General features: G+C 46.3%; 1 protein-coding gene across 7 annotated transcripts in view; it reads left to right on the top strand.

Annotated features, from left to right (window-relative positions):
* Chd7 (chromodomain helicase DNA binding protein 7) overlaps nucleotides 1-21,615 on the top strand; it is a 175,355-nt gene that overhangs the window by 63,882 nt on the left and 89,858 nt on the right. The window lies entirely within an intron of this gene.

Genomic DNA, 21,615 nt, shown 5'->3' with positions numbered 1-21,615 from the left:
TGTATTTTGGCCTTCGTGACCTTGGCCTGTGGAAAGTAGTATTCCCGAACAGGTTTTTCTGAGTGCATGTTCACCCCCCAGGTCTGCAGGTCTTCATGGGTGGGGGCACAGTGGGCAACTTCAGAGCTGTAGGGCACACTGCTTCTTCCGGGTGGACTTAGCCATTGGAGAACAGTGCCTGTGTGTGAACATACAAAACAGTGAAAGACCTTGGGTGCTTGTGTGACAGCTGTCCCGGAAGAGGAAATTCCTGCAAAGGAGGACTGCTTGGAATTCCAGTCAAACGTACCTTAGGGAAGTGATCCCTGAAGATGCTTGATGCGCTTTTAAGGTGATTCCTCAAACGTGCACCTGGAGTTGAGCTTCCTTGCATGGGGAAACGGGTCACTGGGAAGGTTCTGGCTAGGGAGAGCTGTTGGGATCTTGCATTCTGTTTTAAAGAACTGAGCTGAAAGGAGGACTTAGAAGCGGTGATCGTGCCGTCATAGGTCAGATGGGTGGCAACGGGAAAAGGACCCGGCTGTCCAGGATTGCAGAGACAGATGGGAGCAGAACAGGTTGAAGCTATGTGAAGTCAAGGGGCCGCCCTCATGGCGGATTCGGCAGAGGCCAGCAGAGTGATGCTGAGGCTCCAGCTGGCCCTGGCTGCCGGAGGGAAGGGACAGTTGCTCCAGTCTGGTACATCCAGGGTCTCAGGAGCAGTGCAGAGGTGGCCATGGCATGCATACCCTTCTGCAGAGGTGGCACGGCTTTCACATCTGGTGTGTAGGGCACAGCAGACTTCCCGTGAGAAGGAATGGTCAGCTCTCTGAAGAGGGATTCTGGAGTCTGTCCCCACTGTTGCCTCCAGGGTGCTCAGAGGATGGTAGGAAACAGCCCACTGAGCAGCTGCCCTCAGAGCCCAAGGTCCTGGTGAGGAACCAGGAGTGAGGCTCCAGGGCCAGCACTAGGTTTCCTTCCTGTCTGCTCAGGGTCAAACACTCTGTGGTGCTGTTCTTAGGTGAGTCAACCTGGGTACCTCCAAGGCAGAAAAGCACGTGACTGAGCTTTGGGGAAGGAGTTTTAATCCCCGGAAGTGGAAGCGTTCTTAATAAAGAAGGGATCTTGACAACTGGTTTTTGACTCCTCTCCTCAGCAGCTGGAAGATGAGCACAGTTTGTAGGGGCTTCCTGAGGAGACCGTAGTGGTCCCCGGATGAAGTTGCTCTTTTCCCGTTTTCAGGGTTTCAAGAGAACAGTATCCTCCAGCTTCTGAGCTGGAGGCCAGTGCAGGCTGCTATAGTCTGGGGACCCCAAGGGCACTGCTCTCTAAGTGGGCATCTCAAAAGACAAACTCAACACTTTGCAAGGTCTTAGACATGGGGGCGTTTGAGCTGTGTTCCTTTGCATGTTCAGTTTTGTTTGTATTTTTCTTGCTATTTACTTTCCGATTTTTGCTTAACTTGGGATCCTCTTCAGACCCTGGGGCAGTCAGTAGTTTTGAAATGAAGTCAGAAGGGCATTAGAATCTCCGTGTTCCCCCTTGCAGCTTGGTGATATCGGACAAGTGACTTAACCTCCCTGAACCCGATAGTTCAGTGACAGAAGACAAATGGTGCCAGTCCCAAATGTTAGGATCAGGAGGGGTGACAAACACCCTGACTGTGTTTATGGAAGCTCACGACAGTCTGTCGTTATGACAACCTCTGACCTCAAGCTTCTTTTTATGATTGTGATTGTATGCTTGGATAAAATGTAAAGTTAATTTCATCTTAAAGAAACTGATTACGAACAGTGACGTTTCACCTAAGCCATAAAACAGTATACTTCTATAACAAGGAATAAACAAAGGAAAATGTAGGATCAAAAGGTTTATCGATTGAAAATGTGCAAAGCTACATTATTGTGCATGGATGTATTCGTTAGTGGAAGCGTGGTAAGATTTGTAGGGAAATGGAAACTATAGCTTGTAGTTCTTTTTTAGTAGCTCACGCAATGGTTCTGAAGCTTTTTCAGATTCCTGAATATCCATAAAAGTGACTGGGAATGTAAACGCCACAGAATTTACATCGTGTGGGTTATTTGTATCGCTGTGTACTTACTGTCTTAGAAACTCAAACTCGAGTTCAAAGTTTGAACAGATGCTTGGTATGTGCAAGTCCCTGGGTTGACATCCCCACCCCCATCCCTGTGCAAATCGCGGTCCTGAAACAGTCAGTCCACTGCCTGTTTGCACGGACACAAAGCAAAAACTTAGTGTCCTGTAAAGTTGTACTGCAGTCAGGGACCCTCCAGAGTAACAGTATGGAGGGAGGACAGTACAGGGTTGGAACCTGAGCTCTTGGTAATAGTGCCACAAATTTTTATATCCCTGCCTTGGGCAACTTCCTTAGCCTCAGGGCCTTGATTTCATTATCTAAAGAGAGGGGGGGTCTCTCTACTGCCATGTTAGCAGTAACGTCTTGTAAACTCACAGTGGGAACTCAGATAGTACTCTGTCCTGTAGAAAGTGTTCAGGGTTACCTGTTGCCACGTTTACAGAGAGCTTCACTCGTTTTAATGGCAAACATTGTTGCCGTGCCTTGACTTCTCCTTGCTTTCAGGGAACATTTCTCTAGAAATGGAGGGGCCCACTGTTCTTCTGGTGGAGGGAGAGGAAACAGCCTTGCTTTTAGGGAAAGAGCCCGATGAAGATACTTCACGAAAAGGCTAGAGAGCCATCCTTGGGGTGTCTAGGGGGAAGTACCGGTCCTTGTGGAGATATGGAGGATCAATGTGCCCTGAGGGAGGATGGATAGAGGGTGAGGGAGACAGTTTAAGGCATAGAAAGCTGTGAGTACAAATCGGCAGAACGGCACAGGCCTTGCACAGCTCACGTACCGACGTGTAGCGTTGAGGTGCACGACACCCACTCTGTGTTTTTGGTAGGTTCCCAGAGTAGGTATAGCACAGGAGAACATGCAGAGAGTGGGGAGGGTAATCAGAATAGACACCAATCCACACACTGTGCACTGGAATAACATGAAGTTCCTCTGAGGAGCTCATCTAAAAGGACTGTCCCTCAGGTTCAGTTCCAAGTTTCTGAACGATTTCTGCTGCACCGCCCCAGGTGTCCCGTTTCTTGTTCTCGCAGGGGGAAAGTTCTGGTGGTGTTTTAGGATCTGAAACATTGTGTTCTAGGATCAGTGTAATTTTGAGGCGTTTGTGTTCCTTTCCTTAAGTTGGTCTTTCAGTATATTTGCCATAAAGGAGAGCAGAAGTTAGGGCCTTGACGGTGGGCAATGATGCTCCTGTGTCAGCCCACCCCAAGATTTCTAGAAATAAATAAAAGGTCAAAGAATCAGTGGCACTTTTTTTTTTTTAATGTCTTTCTGTGACATTTAAGCACAGTTTTTTGGCTTTTGTTTGTTTTTTGGTTTTTTGAGACAGGGTTTCTCTGTAGCCTTGGAGCCTGTCCTGGAACTAGCTATCGTAGACCAGGCTGATCTTGAACTCACAGAGATCTCCTGCCTCTGCCTCCCCCCCCCCCCCAAGTGCTGGGATTAAAGGCGTGGGCCACCACCACCCAGCTTTAAGCACCGCTTTAAAAGCCTTTTGCAAAACCTTTTCCTGGGAGCTTGAGTTAGTCCCTCCCTTGACAGTCTGCACCTACCCGGAGTGTGGGTAGCGTCATTGACAACCACTTAGTAAATCTGTGGAAAAGTTGGCCATCTATCTCAAGCCACATGCGTGGGAGCTGTAGCTCTTTTAGGGACCGGCGCATGCATCCTTGATGACTACCTAGGATGTTACTCTTGATTTCACAGTTGAGCGCGATGGGAAGTAGAAGCCGCCATGTCTTAAGCCAGCTTCTGACATCAGTGGCATTTAGGGATGTTTCCACGCGCACACACCTACAGAGAACAGGCCTCCAGCTAAACCCCTGGAGCAGCTGGCACCTGTGGGAAGCACAGTGGCCCGGCATGCTGGCTTTGGTTACTTCTTCACCACCCTTTGGTAAAGGTCCAGCCGCGTTTTCCTATATTTGCCTGCGGCAGCCACTGACTTCCATGCGGCCTCTCTTCTGGCTGCTTTTGCTCGCGCATCGGCTTTGTGAGCAGTCTGCCGACCTTTCCTTGCCTGGCATCTCCTCCTCCCTGGAGCAGATTTTCCTCAGAGGTCAGGCTTTTAGTGAGTTAAAAAGTCTGAGTTAAGATAGAAAGTGTAGAGTTAAAGCCCCATAAACTGAAAGTGTGAATGCCTTTGAGATGGCCGTGTCTCTTAGGGTGGCTTCTATTTTGTAAAAAGAAAGAAAGAAAGAAAGAAAGAAAGAAAGAAAGAAAGAAAGAAAGAAAGAAAGAAAGAAGAAAAAGAAAAGGACGTTTTTCTATGACTATCAAGTTTGACAGAGTTTAGCTCAGTGGTTCTCAGCCTTCCTAATGCTGTGACCGTTTAACACAGCTCCTCATGTTGTGGTGACCCCCAACCATAAAATTATTTCATTCTACTTCATACCTGTAATTTTGCTACTGTTATGAATCATAATGTAAATGTGATATGTAGGATATCTGATATTTGATCTCCAAAGGGGTTGTGACCCATAGGTTGAGAACTGCTGGTTTATTTTTTTCAGTTTTCTTTAAAGTTGGATATTAGGCCAGCAACTTTTATTAACTGTGTGTGTCTGTGTGAGTTTATGTGCACCACATGCATGCAGAAGCCCATGGTGGCCAGAGGAGGGCAAATGACTGAAAAACAGTGGATCACTTTTCCAGCCAGGCCTTCAAAAAGTCAGTATGAATAAGTTTATGCACATTATAAACAGACTAGAGATTGGTTAGCATAATTATGAGAGGAGTTTTCAAGACGGGAGTTCCCATCCGTCCTCAGGATGAACACATTCATGTTGCCAGGAAGCACCAATAGATTGAAAGGCTTGAATGTGTGAGAGTTCTCATCCCTTGCTTTTTGAAAGGTAGGTCATTTGTCTGAACTCTTAGGAAGGCTTACTGGTGCCTGTAGGGAAAACTAGGGTTTCTCTGGAAGGTCGTTTCCAGCCATTTTCAAGATTTTAGATTCAAGTGGTTGATGGTTATTGTGAGCAGTTCAAGTTCTCCGTTGTGTGGGCCTACTCTCTTCTGATGTCCTCATGAGAGTGGGTCTCCAAGAGTGAGGGAAAAGCCTTATTTTTACCAGAAATTCCCCACCCATTTATGGTTTTCATTCTCTGCTTGTGTGTTCTCTTAGCCGCCATTCAGAAGGGGAGTCTCTGGTCCTGTAGAACATGGTTGGGGAAGCATTAATAAGTGGCTTGGGAGAAAGTTGGGGGAAAACCTTGGTGACTGACCTGAGGAAGTTAAGTCTTGACTCGGTCATGTCACTCCGCTGTCTCCCTAGTTGGAGTTGTACATCCGTGGCTAGTTTCTCGGGAATCACAAGGGAGAATCCCTCTCCTCCCTTGCTGCAGCACGCACCCCTCACCCCAGTGGCTAAAATCAGAGCAGAAGTCAGGATCAGATGTGGGAGGTACTTGTGCTTTTGCCCGACAAACAAACAAAAAGTCCACTTAGTACCCGAGCGTAGTCGTCAGTGCGGTACCGACAGTGCGGTCTTACTTGAGTTCAGTTTTCTCTTTTCTTAGTTCTAGAATGTTTTCCTGGTTTCTTCTTTTTTACTTAAACCCAGAGGAGAAGGGAAGAGAAGCGGGTACAGCACCAAGGGACAGGCAGTTAGTTTTACAGAGCTGATGTGGACACAGAAGGCCACCATCCCAGCTTTATTTCTCGGCCATTTCCAACACAATGAAAAGTGACGGTCAGGCAAGGTGGGTCCTTGCCTGTTGTGTTAGCCTTTTGAGTGAAAGTCATGACTCAGGCCGTGAGCTGAACAGCCTGCGGTGTTCCCTAGTGAAGACTCAACTATTTCCCAGCTATGGTACTTGATCTGTTCTCCAGACCTTTCTGGATTTTTGTGTTGTTTTTACATTGTAAATAATTCCGCTTCATGGGTTTCAGGAAACTCTTACGGCCCCTAACTGTTGTCAAACCAGATGCTGGTGCTTTAATGTATCAGCTAGTGTCGTTAATCAAGGAGCATTGGGAAACCTGTGAGGGTTTCTGAAGGACACTGCCCCAAGGGAGTTCCTGGGAACAGAACCCAAGACCCACCAGTTTCCTGATAGGCTGCACCACAAAGGAATCCACCCTCACACACTGGTTTTCCTGGGTTTCTAGCAGCCTGGCTCTGGGTAAGGGATTAGGAGATTGCAAATGGGTTTTCCTGCTAGTGATGAGACAAGGAACTTTAGATCACCCATCAGTGAAGGAGAGTAGATAGCTTAAAATTCTTACTGAATACAGGATTATTGGAATTAAAGCTCATTTCTCCCCTCCCCCTTTCAAGGCAGAGTTTCTATGTATAGCCCTGGCTGTCCTGGAACTCACCCTATAGATCAAACTGGCCTCCAACTCAGAGAGATCCACCTGCCTCTGCTTCCCAAGTGCTGAGATTAAAGGCGTGTGCCACCACTACCCGTCAAGACCAATTTTTAGGTCCGCTTCATGGGTTTCTTGATAAGTATTCTTAACCTGGACATTCTTTTTAACTTAAAAAGAAAAAACCTGTGGGATTATTCATAGGTATGACATGTATGCTTCACCATTAATTAAATAAAAAATAATTTATAGGTATGAGTGTTGCTGTTGTTTTCTTTTTTTGTCCTGCATGTATGTATGTGTACCACATGTGTGATTGGTGCCTGCAGAGAGGATATCATAGTCCCTGGAACTGGAATTACAGACGGTTGGGAGCTACCAAGTGGGTGCTGGGAACCGAGCCTGGGTGCTGACCTCTGAGCTGTTTCTCCAGCACCTCACCATTAATTGAAAAGCTTTGGTCTGTGTGAACAGGCACTAAACTCTGGAGGCCCCAGAAGTGGGCAGGGGAGGACTACACTGGGGCATCTACCTTGCTCTCACCATTCTCTGAAGTTCAGGCGGCAGACCTGCAGGCCACCCTTGAGGGGAGATGCTGCCTGTGCTTTAAACTGGCCCGTGCCAGAGGGGACTGTGTTCTGTCTGTGAGCACGCTGCAGAGGCGTGAAGGAGCACTTCTGGAGGCTCTGGAGGCTTTCCCGCCTAGCGGAGACAAGTCAGGCTCTTCAGGGAGCTGTTTGATGGTAGAGTAAGGCTCCAGGCCATATTTCACTTCCCTTAATTGTTGCTCTCCCATTAGTTGTGGGGACAGCGGTCATATGAAAGGAACACGGCCATCTTCACAGTAGGGCAAGGTGCTGTGGCACCACCATGTTTAGTGTTGTTCCGATGTCGACATCTGATGCGGGATGCTGTCCCTCTTCCTTGGAAATTATGGTTGAAGACTTAGCTCAGAGAGGAAATATTTCAGAGTTTAAATTTGAGAAGACCTGTGCTTAGAACAAAACTCCAAGGGTACAGCTTCAGTTCCTACAATAAAGTTAAAAATCAATATTCACAAAGAAATAAAGTCCCTAAGCTGGGGAACAGTTGGCAGAGAAAACAGAAGTAAACCAAAAGCCAGTCCAGAGACTGTTCCTAACATAAAAATTACGTAGACTTGTAGGCTGGGCTTAGTCAGCCTTCTATGTAGAAGTCTTGGACTCTTAGATGCTAACGTGGGCCTTCTGTTAAATATGAGTTCACGCCTAGGAGTAAAAGTGGAAGAGATGCCAGTGTATTCCTTTTCTGTGTCTCCTTACACCCCTGTGGTCCATCAGGTCTCTCATCCCTGGCAGAGGTTGCTGATGCAGGCAGGAGCTTTGAGGACAATGTCTTCGCGTGTACCAAGAGCTCCATTGTCATGGGCTCTTCGGTCTCTGGTTAAGTTGTTCAGTATACTCATGTCACTAAGCTCTAGTTTCCCGAGGATAGTAATTGTACCAATTTCCCAGGATTATTACAAGAATTAAATGAGATGATGTCTGTCGAGTTTCTAGCCAGTGTATGGCATGCTGTAAGTGTTCAGAAAGTGTTAAACACTTTTCCATCCCCACTGCCGCAGTGACTGTTGGAATTCTTCCTTGTTTCATTTTCTGCCCTTTCACCCTAGGTTATGAATGCTTTGTTTTCAAAGCCAGGACATCACTAATGCTTTAAAAGAATCCTCAGATATTTTATAACGCAAATGAAAATCGTGGTTTTGGGGTGTGCGTGTGAAAATGGCCATCGTGTTTAAATGTATTTTGTTTTTATTGAATTTTGGGAAATGTAATGTGTGTGTGTGTGTGTGTGTGTGTGTGTGTGTGTGTGTGTGTATGCATATGTATATATGGTTCCATTTGTCTTTGCATGTTTTCCTGGTCTCACTCAGGTGAAAGCCACCCTTTGCATTTAGAACCGTTTAGAACCTCAAGTGACAAAACCTCCAGTGGAATCCTCTTTCATGACGCTTGGGAGCTTTGCTGGCTTTCCCCACATCCAGCAAGTTAACCCCCTGCACCATATGTGGGTCAGAGTATAGCTGTATATAGTTCAGTAGTACAGAGACTTTCCACTCGGCCTTAGCTCCCATGACCTCCTTCAGTCCTCTGTTGTTTCCTGTGTCTTCCCGCGTGTCCCTGGAACCTGGGATGACATCCCACCTTTATATCCAGAGCACTAAAGGGATAGCAGTGAATTCAGTGAAATCCACCCTATTATAGATCTCTTTGATGTTACTGTAGCCTGATCTTTTGTTGTTGTTGTTAAAGAGTAACTTCATATGCTAAAAGAAGAGAAGTGGGAAGAAGAGGACCTTACCTAGCTGTATAGTAACAACATTACCAATCGCCAAGAAGGCTATTCACATTTTCCCACTGCGATGTTTTGGCACAGCTTTTACACAGCTCATACCGCCATTGCCACACACGATGGACACGTGTTAGAACTGGCCCTCCAGTCCAGGGTTTTGTTTGTCAGCCAACAATAAGTTCTATGCTCCACCTACTAGGGTATAAAAGAAAAAAAAAAAAACCTTTCTTTACCATCTTCAAACTTTATATGCTACTATTTAAAAATACTTAATATATTTCATAGCACCTTTATATACTATAAGGTTTTTTGTTTGTTTTCTTCCTTTGACTTTTTGAGACAAAGTTTCTCTGTGTAGCCCTGGCTGCCTTGGAACTCCCATTGTAGACCAGGCTGGCCTTATGCTCACAGAGATCCACACGCCTCTCCCTCCCTAGTGCTGGGATTAAAGACATGTGCCAACATCCTGCAGCTATTGATCAAAAAGTAAATTAGAAATCCTGTTACCCATCACATGGAGATGTTTAGGAAAGTTTTGTACATTTGCGTATGTTGCTTTATTGAAATATAGTATTTATACAATCTACCTATAAAATGCAACCTTCCCTACATATGAAAATGCTAAAGAATTTTCATTTCAGTCCAAGCTGCTACATACTTTTACTGAATGCAGAATTGAAGTTTTAAGAAAAGAAAGCATTGTAATATTTGAACTGAAGTTTGTTGTGAACATAAGTGTCCTATGTTTTCCACATTGTTTTGAAAGAGAGCGTGCCCTGTTCTTTGATGTCAAGCTAGTCATGAGTTTTTGTAGAATCTCTGTGGCCTAGTCCTCTGAGGCCTTTCTGATGGCATGGCCCTTGTGTTCTATTCTGTGTGTGGTGGCTGCTACCACATGTGCCTACTGTATCCTTGGAGTTGACAGACTAAGGACCTGAAGCAAAACCTTTGTTGATTGTTAATTTAGATGTTCACTCTCTTTTAGGGACCTGTCAAGCATAATAAAACAAGACAAGTTTTTTAAATTACCAGAAAGATGTAGGTTATAGTTAACACTAGAACTTAAAAACAGGAATTAATTGTATAGATAGCTAGTGTAAGTGTTATTTTCCTAGTTTTATTTATTTTGACCACAGTCTGTGGGCCCTTGTGGGTAGAGATAGCATTTAGTCAGCAGCACATGGCAATGCTCACCCAACTAACTCATTTTGCTGTGTTTGGATAACCTAGTTAATCTTGCTGACATGTTAGTCACTTGCTGAACACTGTGTTTTTAAAGAATGAACAGAACATCTGAATTTAAGGCCAGAGTGATGCGTTGGAAGGCTGTTGAAGAGGTTTAGTCACGTGCTTGCTGTAAAGCATTTTTAAAATCACGGCAGCTGCAGCTACATTGCTCATCCGGATTTTTGGTTTTCTAATTAGGTCGTGGACAGGACTTCAATGAGTAGAAAATACTTTGACAGGTCTTCAGGTTAGCAAGAGAGAACATTTTTGTGAACATAATTGTGTAAGAACATGTAGTTCATTGCAAAATGCTTGATTTTTATGTTGTGTGAATGTCAACTTAATTTTTTCGAAAGTTGAAAATACCAATTTGTATCTCATTGCTGGAGAGGAGAGAGCCCTTTGGAAGCCAGATAACAATGCTGTGGAGGCCGAGTTCCTAACGTTTGTTCCCACCTGGATGATGTGTCCCACTTCCTGCCGGCCTCGTGGGCACAGCATTCTGTAGATGAGCCAGCCTCCCCCCTGGAAAAGCTAGTCAGCTCTTCTGCTGCTGGAACACCGGAGCGACTCTCGGAGTGTCCGCTGTGGCAGCAGAAAGTGCACAGGAGTGGCTAACAGAGTGCATTTGAAAGTCTGCTCGACAGTGGAAACTTTAGCAAGCTCGTGTGTGGTAGCACCTGTCATTCATCGATAGAGCAGCAGTCTTCAAACCCTATTGCTGCCGAAATAATTTTTTAAGTTTTAAAATTCCAACTTTATGTTTGCATTACTACATTAATGAGCATATTAAGACGGTATATTCGCCTGCATGGCATCTCCCTTAAACGGCCACGTTGCCTGGATGAAGTAAAGACTATTTTACTGCAGTTCTGCTTGACTCTTTCAAGAGACGGATGAAGTTGGGGTTTTTATACTTTGGGACAGTGAACTGGGACACAGGAAAGGACATTTGGGTGAAGATAAGGACTGTAGGAAGAAAGCGGAAGCAGAAAGGAGCAGGGCCGTGTATCCTGGATGCTCTTCAGACTTCCCTCCGGTTCTTTCTCCTGGTTGGAAGACCAAAGAGAAGGGGCACCGATTCCTCTGGTAGTGTTTGTTAATGGCTTCTGCACAACACCCACATGGCTTCCAATGAGGGGGTATCCCAGCTGCTGGTGTGGGCTGGTGATCAGGAGAGTCTCACGTTCACCGGTGGCCAGAAGAAGCGGCTGGGCGCCTGCCCAGGTGGAGAAGCCTGGAGAGATCAGAGCAGGCTACAGGTGGAGAACCTGAGTCTTTCTGTGAAGAGGGACAGCTACCCTAGTGCGTTTCAGTAGGATGAATCGGCAGAAAGTAGACCAAGAGAGTCTTCAGCACCGAGAGTCTTCAGCACCGAGTCCCCCTACGTTTTAAGAGGCTGGAACCCCAGCAGTAGGTACTGCTGGTGCCGAGAAGCGTGTGCTTGGGCATGCTCTCTGCCAGGCTGTTAGCATCATAACCTGACAGGAGGATGCAGAAGAGCATGCGTCTGCCCACTTCAGACAGCTGTGCAGCCCTTCTAGAGCCTTCTGTCCACCAGACAAGTGTCTGCAGCTCATCCATTCACACTTGAGTTTTGTCTAAAGCAGTATTTTTTTTTTTGGATGTTTTCATTACAGGACCTTCGTGTTCATAACACTGACGGATCCTAAAGAGCGTCTGTATTTTTGATAGTCGTATCTGTTATTGGCAACACCAGAAATTAGAACTGGGGAAACTGAAAACAAAACAAAACATTAGTTCACTTAAAAGATAAACCATTACATTAACACAAGTAATATCTGAAACACAAAACCAGCTATTTTTCAACAGAAGCTCGGGCTTGGAGAGGATCGGTGTTTTAATATTTTTGCTAATGATCCATGTCCTGTTTGCTAGAGGCGGCTGGGTCTGTGTCTGCTTCTTTAGCCTGTTGTTTTGGTTGAAATATGTGAAGGTTATCAGCCCTTATACACATATAATTATAAGAAGGGGGAGTATTATAATATCTTTGCAGATAATTATAGATATTCCAAAACTCCACAAGTGGTTGACTCACCTGGACTCTTAAATGTCAGTGAGAATATGGGGGATAGAGCTGTGCCGATTAAAAATTTATAGACTGTTAATGAGAACGTGTGGGTCTATACCCCTGCTCTGGTCAGCTTTGTGACCACCCTTGATTCTGTAGCATCCTGCTATTCTGAAAATATCAGCTCCTTGAATCATGTTCATCTTTTGAACACTGAACCTCTCCAAGAACACTGATCTTTTGTTGAAAAACAGTTGTTTTGGTTTTTCAGACGTTACTTGCGTTAAGATGATTTTTTTACTTTAAAGTAATGTTTTGTTCAAACAGGTACATTTAAGAAGTCATTTTTTTTAATTTTATTTTTAAGAAGTCATTTTTGTTTCCGTCCTCAGCTTGTCAGAAGTATTTAAGACTGGAAATGTGGTCGAGCCCTGAGGAGGAAGTCCCGATCAAGGACAGTCAGGGCTCCCTAGAGAGCGACCCGGCTTTCACATCGTTTGTGAAGCCCATGGGTGTTTGCCAAATTCTGTTTTTTTGCTTGAAAGTTCATATTTACATATTGCAGGTACACAGTGCCAGTTCACTTCCTTGAAGTGAGAAATTCCCTTTATTTCAAGAAAATGCCTGGCCGATACCTGATCCAGAATCTCTTTGGTTTGTTTTTCGTCCTTTCAAATTAGTGTTCCTTGAAGACAGGCAGCCCGTTCAGGTCCAGTCACGCCCTCCACCTCACGCATGCGGCAGCTCTGCCCAACACTGGCTGCCATTTTCTTCATGCCGAAGACCAAAAAACATCATGAATAGTAAAAAAAAATTCAATCTTTGCTGTTCTGTCAGGGTCCTTCTTAAGTGAGCGCACTTCTTTTTCTCAGTGTGAGTTTGTAGCCATAGGGACAACGGTGACTGCTAGTGCCGCGTGCTGGCATGGTTGCTGGTATATGTGTCCTCGTGCCAGGGTCAGCACAAGCCAACAGGGACTTCAGACCATGCTCTTGCATGTTATAAAGAAATCCTGTTTGTTATAGATACCCTGAAAGAATATTGGGGACCCCAAGTCTCTACCAAGCATACACTGAACCGCGGGTTGGGTGGAAACTCCCGAGAGAAAGCTGCTTTGCTTACACAACGGGGTGAATTTTTATCTGGGAAGTGAGAACCTGTAGCAGAGGGGAGGCGTCCACAGGCATCCACAGGCATCCACAGGCATCCACAGTCGGGAAGCAAAGAGGGATTGAAGGCTGGCAGCGCTCAGCACCCTTTCCTGGGTGTCCAGCTGACAGTGTAAGCCCCTGGGATATTGCCACCCACGTTCATGGTGGGTCTTCCCTTAGTTAAACCTCTCTGGTGAAACTGCAGACACAACTATGTAAGTGTCTCTGTGGTTATTCTAAACTCCATCAAGTTAACAGTAATCATTAACAAGCCCCTCCTGTGTCAACCTGACACCTAAACATACTGCTTGCAAATTATAGCCTGTGGCTCTCAGAGGCTCGCGGCCATCTCATAATGCAAAATGTGCTCGTTCTAATTTCTGAACTTCCCCGTAGTCTTTAATAGTCTCAACACATTTAAAAGTCCAAGTCTCAGGGGCTGACGATGTCTCCTGCAGTAAAGTGCCTGCCATGCATCCGTGAGAACCTGAGTTTCATTGCCTAGAACCCACATAGAAACTGGCTGCAGTGTCTGTAGGCAGCAAGGGGGAGCGAGGGGAACAGGTCGAGAGGAGTTCTGAGCTTATTGACCAGCCAGGATAGCTGAATTCAGTGAATTCAAGATTCAGTGAGTGACCCTGTCTCTAACCAAAAAAGTGGAGAGACCGAGGAAGATGCCCACCGCTTCTCTGTGGTCTCCAACAGCGCTGTGTACTAAAGGCGTTTGTGCAAACACTTTCACAAGTAAGTGCATAATATACATTGAAGGTTTCTTCTGAGACTCAAGGCAGTTTTAACTGTGAGCCTATAACCTAAAAGAAGAAGGTATATTACTTTAGTATGAAGAATAAACTTTTCCACTTCAAGAGGGAGGAGAGGGACGGTTGCAGATAAGACTGAATCAAAGCAAGACTGAAATCCAGTTAACACAAACACTAAACCTGTAGACGCATTTTCTGGCAGCTGGGGTTTGCGATAGAATCGTCTGGGATTCAACAGCCTTAAGTCTTACTCTCCGGATATAGACGGTCTCCTGATATGGTTCCATTCCATGCCTGCCACCTTTTTTGGTGGAGAGGTCATGGTCCTGGCATATCCATCCATAGTCTCAAGTCTATTCCAGTGCAGTTTCATTTTCCCAGCTTGTGCAAATGGCTCTTAAGACTTCCTTGTGGGGATATGACCCTGTCTCCTATTGCCTGATCTCACCGGCTTTCTGGAATATTGTCTAAGTCCCTGTGTCTCAAGTCCCTGTGCCTTTCCTTCTATCATGCTTACAAAACTAGTGTACACTAGTGCACGACACCGTTCAATTCTGCTGCTAGCTCAAGATGTTGCTGGCCTCCCTTGGAGACAACTCCAGGCCTCCGTGTGCCTTTGAAGCCGACCCGTAGATGGCCATTGGAACACTGAACCCCTTCAATGGCATTCTAATTTGCACCATTATAAGCTGGAGCCTTTGGTTATGGGATGCCACCCTCAAGGTTTCTTCCCCGTTGTCCCAATGCAGAGTGTGCAGATTCTCTTTAAGTACCAATTTCTCTGCTGTTACTGCGGATCTCTCTGTACCCTCTACCCTTTGCTCTCACCTTCGAGTTCGGCCACATTCCTCCCTCACTAGCCAAACACTTTCCAGGTCTCTGTGCTTCGCTTGTTACTTTCACTTGAGACCCAGATCAGAGCATGAGCCGTGACCATATTAGGGCATGGATGGCGTCTGGCCGTGGGATTTCCTCAACAAACAACGGGTGCATTCCTTTTGAATTTAATTTCAGTTCTCAGGACACGGGTAGAATGAAGCCAGGCTCTTTGCTCAGAAGCTGAGATCAATAAACTTTAGCCCGGCTTCTAGTAGATTCCTTGGCTTCTTGGGCCAAGGTCTCCATTGTCCACATTTCTGTAAACATTCTGATCTTTGCAATTCCCGCCTCTTTAACTCTGCTTTATAGCTTCCTAGGCTGCCGCTTGTCCCCAGCTCACCGTTCTCACGTTTGCCAGGTTAGCCGGCTTTGTCACAGCCTCCCTGGGTGTGAGTTTCCTGTGTTAGTTGCTATTCTGGCTTTTTTCCTTCCAATTTTTATTAGAATTTTATTATAATTAACTTTTAATCTTAAAAGTTAATTAAAAATTAAAAATCTAAATTAAATTAAAATTATTAAATTAAAAACAAAACTCCATCCAGAAAGATTTACCAGACCCAAAGTTTCCATCTCAGTAAACCATTATGTTAGAATAGCCATTTTGGAACTACAGAGCTTCATATTTGATTTTACACTTTCACTAGCTTTTTTTTTTTTTTTTTTTTGAGGCAGGGTTTTGCTGTAGTTTTAGAGCCTGTCCTGGAACTAGCTCCTGTAGACTAGGCTGGCTTCAAATGCAGAGCTCTGCCTGCCTCTGCCTCCAGAGTGCTGGGATTAAAGGCGTTCGCCACCACCACCTGGCTTGAACTCACTCTTATAAACCAGGCTGGCCTCGAACTCATGGAGATCTGCTTGCCTCTGTGGTCCCCTCTCTGCCTCAGTGCTGGAATTAAATGCATGTGCCACTACTGCCTCCTGGCTCAGATCTGTTTTTTATGCACTCATAAAACCACTGAGAACTGAAAAGTCCACGCTAGAGGTGAGATTATGAAACAGTTCGCTTTGCTCACCACCTGCTGCTGCCCTTCCGTGTTCTGCCCAGGCGTGCATTTGTTTACATGTATGCTAGGATCCACATAGGAGGGAGAACATGTTTGTTTCTTTCTGAGATTGTATGACTTCACTAACTATTCTAAGTCCACTTTCCTGAGAATTTTGAGATTCTTTTCCTTTAGAACTAGCTCGTGTGTTAGCACACAGAAGGGACTACTGTTCCGCTCTCCTCGTTTTCATGACTCAGTATCTAGTAAGAGTGACGTAAGGAACGGGGCTCATCTCAGCGTACACATAAAGGGATGCTACCTGCCATGGTTGGGAAGGCAGGGCAGTAGGTACCCACGCTGCTTCCATAGCAGGAGGCAGAGGATTGATGCTCTGAAGAACTTTTGTCTTCATCTTGTTTTGTTAAAATCCTCCTGTAGACCGTGCTGACCAAATCACTAAAACAGTGTTATTTTGGGTCGCTAGCCAGCCCATGCCCTCCTCCCTGGTAATCCAGATTTACCAGGTTACACAAGGTTGGTTATTGTACAGCTTTTCAATTTTCTTGTGTACGCTTAGCTCTTGGTCTAGTTTTAAAAACTCGGGTAGCTTTTCACCATCCTCATCACAGGGTACTTGAGGAGACACTTGCCTTGACAGTCAAAATGCTCACGCATCGCCCCTTCTGTGCCGGTAGCTGTTATAGGTCTAGCGATGATCATGGTGCTAGCATTCTAGAGAGGGAGACAGGTAAATTGTTTAGAGCCTTGCTGTGAGTTGTGAACGTGGGGATGAGATGTGGGGTAGAGAGGTTTAGAGGGTGCTAGCTTGAATAAGTTGATTCAAAGAATGTTTTTTTTTAGAAGACTACAGTGGGCAGAAACCCCGGCTGAGATCTAGTATGCAAGCACAAAAATGTCTGGAAAAGAACAGCCATGCATGAACCCTGAGCCTGGCACGCGAGGCTTATCCGAAAGGCAGCCAATAGGTCGCATCATGGCGGAGTGATGGCCGGAAGATGCGCTCGGCACTTTTACTGTGGTGATAACTGGAGATGAAGTGAAGAGAAGGGGCCCTGTCAGTTCGACTCAGGAGCTTGAGTTATGAGGTGAACATGGCCTGTTGTGTCTTCTGTTAGCTCTGCTGTTCTTTCTGAGGCATGGTTAGGAAAGCAGATGCAAGTGCACATGGCGCCGAATTGGAGGTTCTTTACTTCAGTCGATGGAGCTGGATACGGTGTTACTTAGTCTAGGGCAGCGGTGGGCAAAGCACTCTGATAATTCACGGTATCAGGAGAAAGCATTCGCTGAGAAGTAGGCGACAGGGTTAGAGAATGAGGGAGGTTAGGATTTTGGCTTGTGTCGTCAGTAGATTGGGAAAATTGTGGGAAACTGCAGCTGAAAACAAACCTGAAGCTTTTCTTTGCTAATCTCCAGATACTTTCTCAACTGAGGTGGAACTTTCAGGTGGTGTGGCCTTGTAGGGGTTTGGAATTGAAAGGGAAGTTGGGCCAGACATGAAGTCAGAAGCTGTCATCAGGAGGATGGTGTTTGCGTGGGCCTGGATGGGGTAGGCAGAGAGTGTGGTTAGTCTGAAGGGCTCTTTGGTATTTGGCTGTTCATGGCTGTCCTAGAAGTTACAGGAACCTAGGAGACAAGTCCTTGTGGGGAGGAAGAAAGGAAGTGCGTGACCTGAGTGTGAAGGGTTTCCAGGCTGGAGGTCAAGTGATTGTATCAGGTAGTCTCTGCCCTAGTGGTGAAGACTGAGTCTTAGCGGGTTTAGTTTTACGAGTCAGCCACTTTGTGGTCTCACTTGCTTCTGTGTTGTTGTTGTTGGTTTTTTTTTTTTTCTGCTATTGAGTTGTAGCAGAATTCTGAGTATGAGTTAGCCAGTTCACCTCTAGTCCAAGCATGGTGGTGCATGCCTGTAATCCCAATACTCATGAAGCTGAGGCTGAAGGATATAAAGTCACAGCTAATCTGGCCTACACAGTGAAACCCTGTCTCAGGAGAAAAGAAGAGAGAGATGTAGCAGTGTGACACTCTGGTGTTTACCAAGACGCAGGCAGCCATTGGTTCCCTTGATACAAGGATGGATACAAGTGGCCCCATAAACTGCCAAGTGCTTGTGGGCTGACCGGAGAACAAGTACAGGAGCTGTAGTGACGTTACTGATGATGAGTTCTGTGCCGAAGCTCATGATAAAGCCACACCGGCTATGTGGCGTTATGACCAGTATTAGAACCAAGACTTAGGGTCAGTAAGAGGCTTACTGTGTAAACCTAAGGACTTGAGTTTAAGTCCCCTGCATCTTATCAAGAACTGGGTATGGCTGCATGTGCCTGTAACCAGCATTGGAGCACAGATGGCAGATCATGGGAGCTCAATGGCAAGCCCCCCGTTGTCAACACCAGAGATGGTGACTTTACAGCAGTAAGACAGAAATCAGTGAAGACCCCTAACGTCCTACTCTGGTCTCTGTTGGCATGCCCAATCTGCATGTGCATGCACACATAGGCACACACACAAAGACCATCTCTGTGTGTACATGTGTACACACACACAGACCATCAATTTTCCATCTCCCTTCCCTTTCTTTCAACTGTAGCAATCTTTACACACATAATCAACCAGTTCTCTAGCCTCCCAACCAACACTTTTTTTTTTGAATTGGGGTCTCACTGTCTGGCCCATGCTGGCCTCAAACTTAAGAGCCTCTTGTTTAATCCTCTTGCGTTCCAGCAGGCCCAGCCTAAAGAAATCACCCGAGTTAAAGTATTCGAAGGTATTTATGAGGGGTTGTTCATTTGAAAAGCAAGAAACCACACTTCCTTACAAGGTACTGCCAGAGAAATCCCACAGTCAGGATGAAAAAACAGACTGCCCCAGGGTTTGAGGTCAGACCAGTGTTTGTGCTCTGTATGCCCCACTTTCTTGTCAGGCTACCAAGGTAAAGAGTAAACTGGGGTGTTGGGGGAAGCTAGGGAGAGAAAGGGAGGTTATGGTGAAATCGATTGGTGAGATAGCAATTTCTCTTCAGATCTCAGCTCTCCTCTTCAGGACAAAGGTGTTTGCAGTCCACTAAATCATGTTTGTCTAGGTCTCCCCTTCCCTAAATTCTGTTACAAAGTTTCTGATGTCTGATGCTTTAGACCCTATAACATCCCCTAAGCGCCCCCTTCCATATTCTATGGAGATACTCAGGCTAGGGTTTTGTGACATTTGCTGCATTAGTTCCTTCTTTTGGTGCTGTGATCAAATAATCAACAAAGGTAGCCTGAGGCAGGAAGGCTTTTTTCCCCAGGATTGGAAGGAGGTACATTGTGTCATGGCAGGGAAGGTGGGGATACAGTGTGTCATAGCAGAGAAGGTGGGGATACAGCGTGTCATAGCAGAGAAGGTGGGGATACAGTGTGTCATAGCAGAGAAGGTGGGGATACAGCGTGTCATGGCAGGAAAGGTGGGGATACAGTGTGTCATGGCAGGGAAGGTGGGGATACAGTGTGTCATGGCAGGGAAGGTGGGGATACAGTGTGTCATGGCAGGGAAGGTATGCCAGTGGATGCCATAGTCAGTTGATTATATAATCTCCACAGTCAACAAATGGGGAGGATGCTTAGTTTGATTTTTCCCCTATTTCCCCTTTCCCCTTTTTGTTTAGCCCCAGTCTGTGGGATGCTGTTGCCCACATTCAGGGCGTGTCTCCCCTTCTCACAAACATACCCAGTGGTGACTCCAGATCCCACTAAGGTAACAGTGAAGATAAGCCATTACATATTTTTATCTCATGACTTTCCTGAAAGCGAGATGTGCTCATGTGTTAAGTGAGTGGGCAGAATCGTCAGGAGCCCTTAGCCTGCCCTGGCAGAGCTCTGCCTGAGGGTTCCTGCCAGAGATGTCTGATGTCTTTATGCAGAGATGCTAGTGTTGAGGGACAGCTGGCTGGACCAGGAGTGAGCCAAGCCCAGTCCTCCCCTAGCTCTTGCGCTTTCCACATCTCCTTGGCCTGGTGAACCAGTTGTTTTTAGAATGCTTTCCCTCCAGAGCCTTCGGTCTAGAGCATGCACCCCTAATTAGAAACCTCTCCCTCTGCAATGCTGTGCCCGCCTTCCAGCAAATGCAGATCTAGGCTGTTGACTGATTCAGTCAGCACTGTCTGGGCAGTGACCACTTCCTGCTGTTCACAGGCATGGCAGCCTAACAGGGGTAAAGAACATGGCATTGGAGCCCTAAGTGCCACTTAGTGAGCTGTGGTAGAACTATGTCATTTCTCTTGGTCTCTGTTTCTCCCCTCTTAGATGAAAATTGTATATGGACCTACCTAAAAGTGCCGTTAGAGAGGTAAGGGCATGCAGGCAGTGTGCGTGGCCCTTAGTATAGTAGCTGCCTGTAAATTACTATCGCAGCTAACGCTATATTGTTATAGCTGCTCTCGCTATGGTACCCTATTTCTGCTCGGATCCCTACTGCTGTATTCTGAACGGAGTGCGGTCAGGGCTCGTGCCCATTGCCTTCACCATCACGCTCACGGGTGGAGTCTGTCTCAGATATGTGGTGTGCTTATCAGCAAGGTGTTTTGGGGTGTGGGGAAAGAATGGTCTCAGGGATATCCCTTTGCAGAGAAGGGTCACTGCTGATCTCCAGATGGCTGTGTTGATCCCAGAGCCAAGGTTCCATGGCAGCAGTGTGGTAGCCTCAGGGAGGGGGTGGGAGGAGATGAGACTCCAGGGTGAGGCTAGCACCAGAGCTGGAGTGGTCTTGGTCACTGCTGTCCTGTGGGAGCAGGGTGCGCAAAGTTAGATAGGCAAATGTAATTGTAGTATATTTTATTTGTGTCCATATATCCACAAAATATTTTAACACACATTTGACTGTCATTTCAACAAGTAGCATTTAATACAAAAAGGCTTTTTTGCTGTTTGTTTTTACCGAGACTTTGATGTGTTTTGTGAATTTACGCTTGTGACCCATGTTTGGGCTGGGCTGATCCAAGAACCCAGGCAGCTGGTGGCACCGGCCTTGGCAAAATAGCAGTGGCTCTAAGAGTGGAGAGAAGATAGGACAAGAAGACAGCCATGCTTTTTGTGTCAACTAGCAAGTCGTTTGGAGGACTTCGGGGCGGCGGGGGCGGGGGGTAATGTCCAAGGTTTATCTTTGTTTTCTGGAGTGGAAGGGATCCTAGGTGAGCTGGTGAGCTACACTGGAGGTTAGGGTAGGTGTGACGGTGTGCTTCATGGATGTGAGCTAAACTCTTGAGCCCGGGGAAAAGGATTCGATGTGCTGTGACCCCAGCATGGCCTCTGGGCTGAAGCTCCCAGTCAGTCCTGTTCTGCTCCTGTCCCTGCTCTGCCTTGAGCATGCTGCTGCTGGGCTCCAGGAAGTCATCACCCCACCCCCACCCGGGGATGGCTGTGGTGGCCAGAGCCCGAGAGCAGCACGTGTGGCCATTCTCACAATCGCCTTACCCTTCTGCTGAAGTGATCAAGGAAGTGCTTCACGGTTCAGAGTCCTGTGGGGGAGGGGTGTGCGCAGGAGCTCCTGGGAGAGTGGAACCTGGGGCTTGCTGGATAAGTGCTCCATCGCTGATCCCTGCGCCGCTGCGCCCTCCCAGCTCCTTTGAAAGTTCATCCTAAAGTCATACACAGTAAAGTCAATCAGAAGCCATTTTTGTATTAATAAAAGTATGTACATTGTGGTTCAGCTCCGTGGCAGAAAGGTCTGTAGCTTGTTTCTGGAGATGAAATCCTGAGACCCTTTCTGGATCTCTGTTCAGGCAGCTTGTCTCTCCAGGATGGCAGCGACCTTGCTTCCTGTGTGGAGTTCTCTGTCAAGTCTTTCATGCAGGGCGCTCATCTGTTCCATT

Source organism: Alexandromys fortis, unplaced genomic scaffold (genome assembly GCF_014885135.2).
Source record: "Alexandromys fortis isolate MF-2015 unplaced genomic scaffold, M_Fortis_MF-2015_v1.1 scaffold_18, whole genome shotgun sequence".
NCBI classification, from domain to species: Eukaryota; Metazoa; Chordata; class Mammalia; order Rodentia; family Cricetidae; genus Alexandromys; species Alexandromys fortis.
Note: the sequence above shows the minus strand (reverse complement) of the source record. Positions and strands in the feature narration are given on the sequence as shown.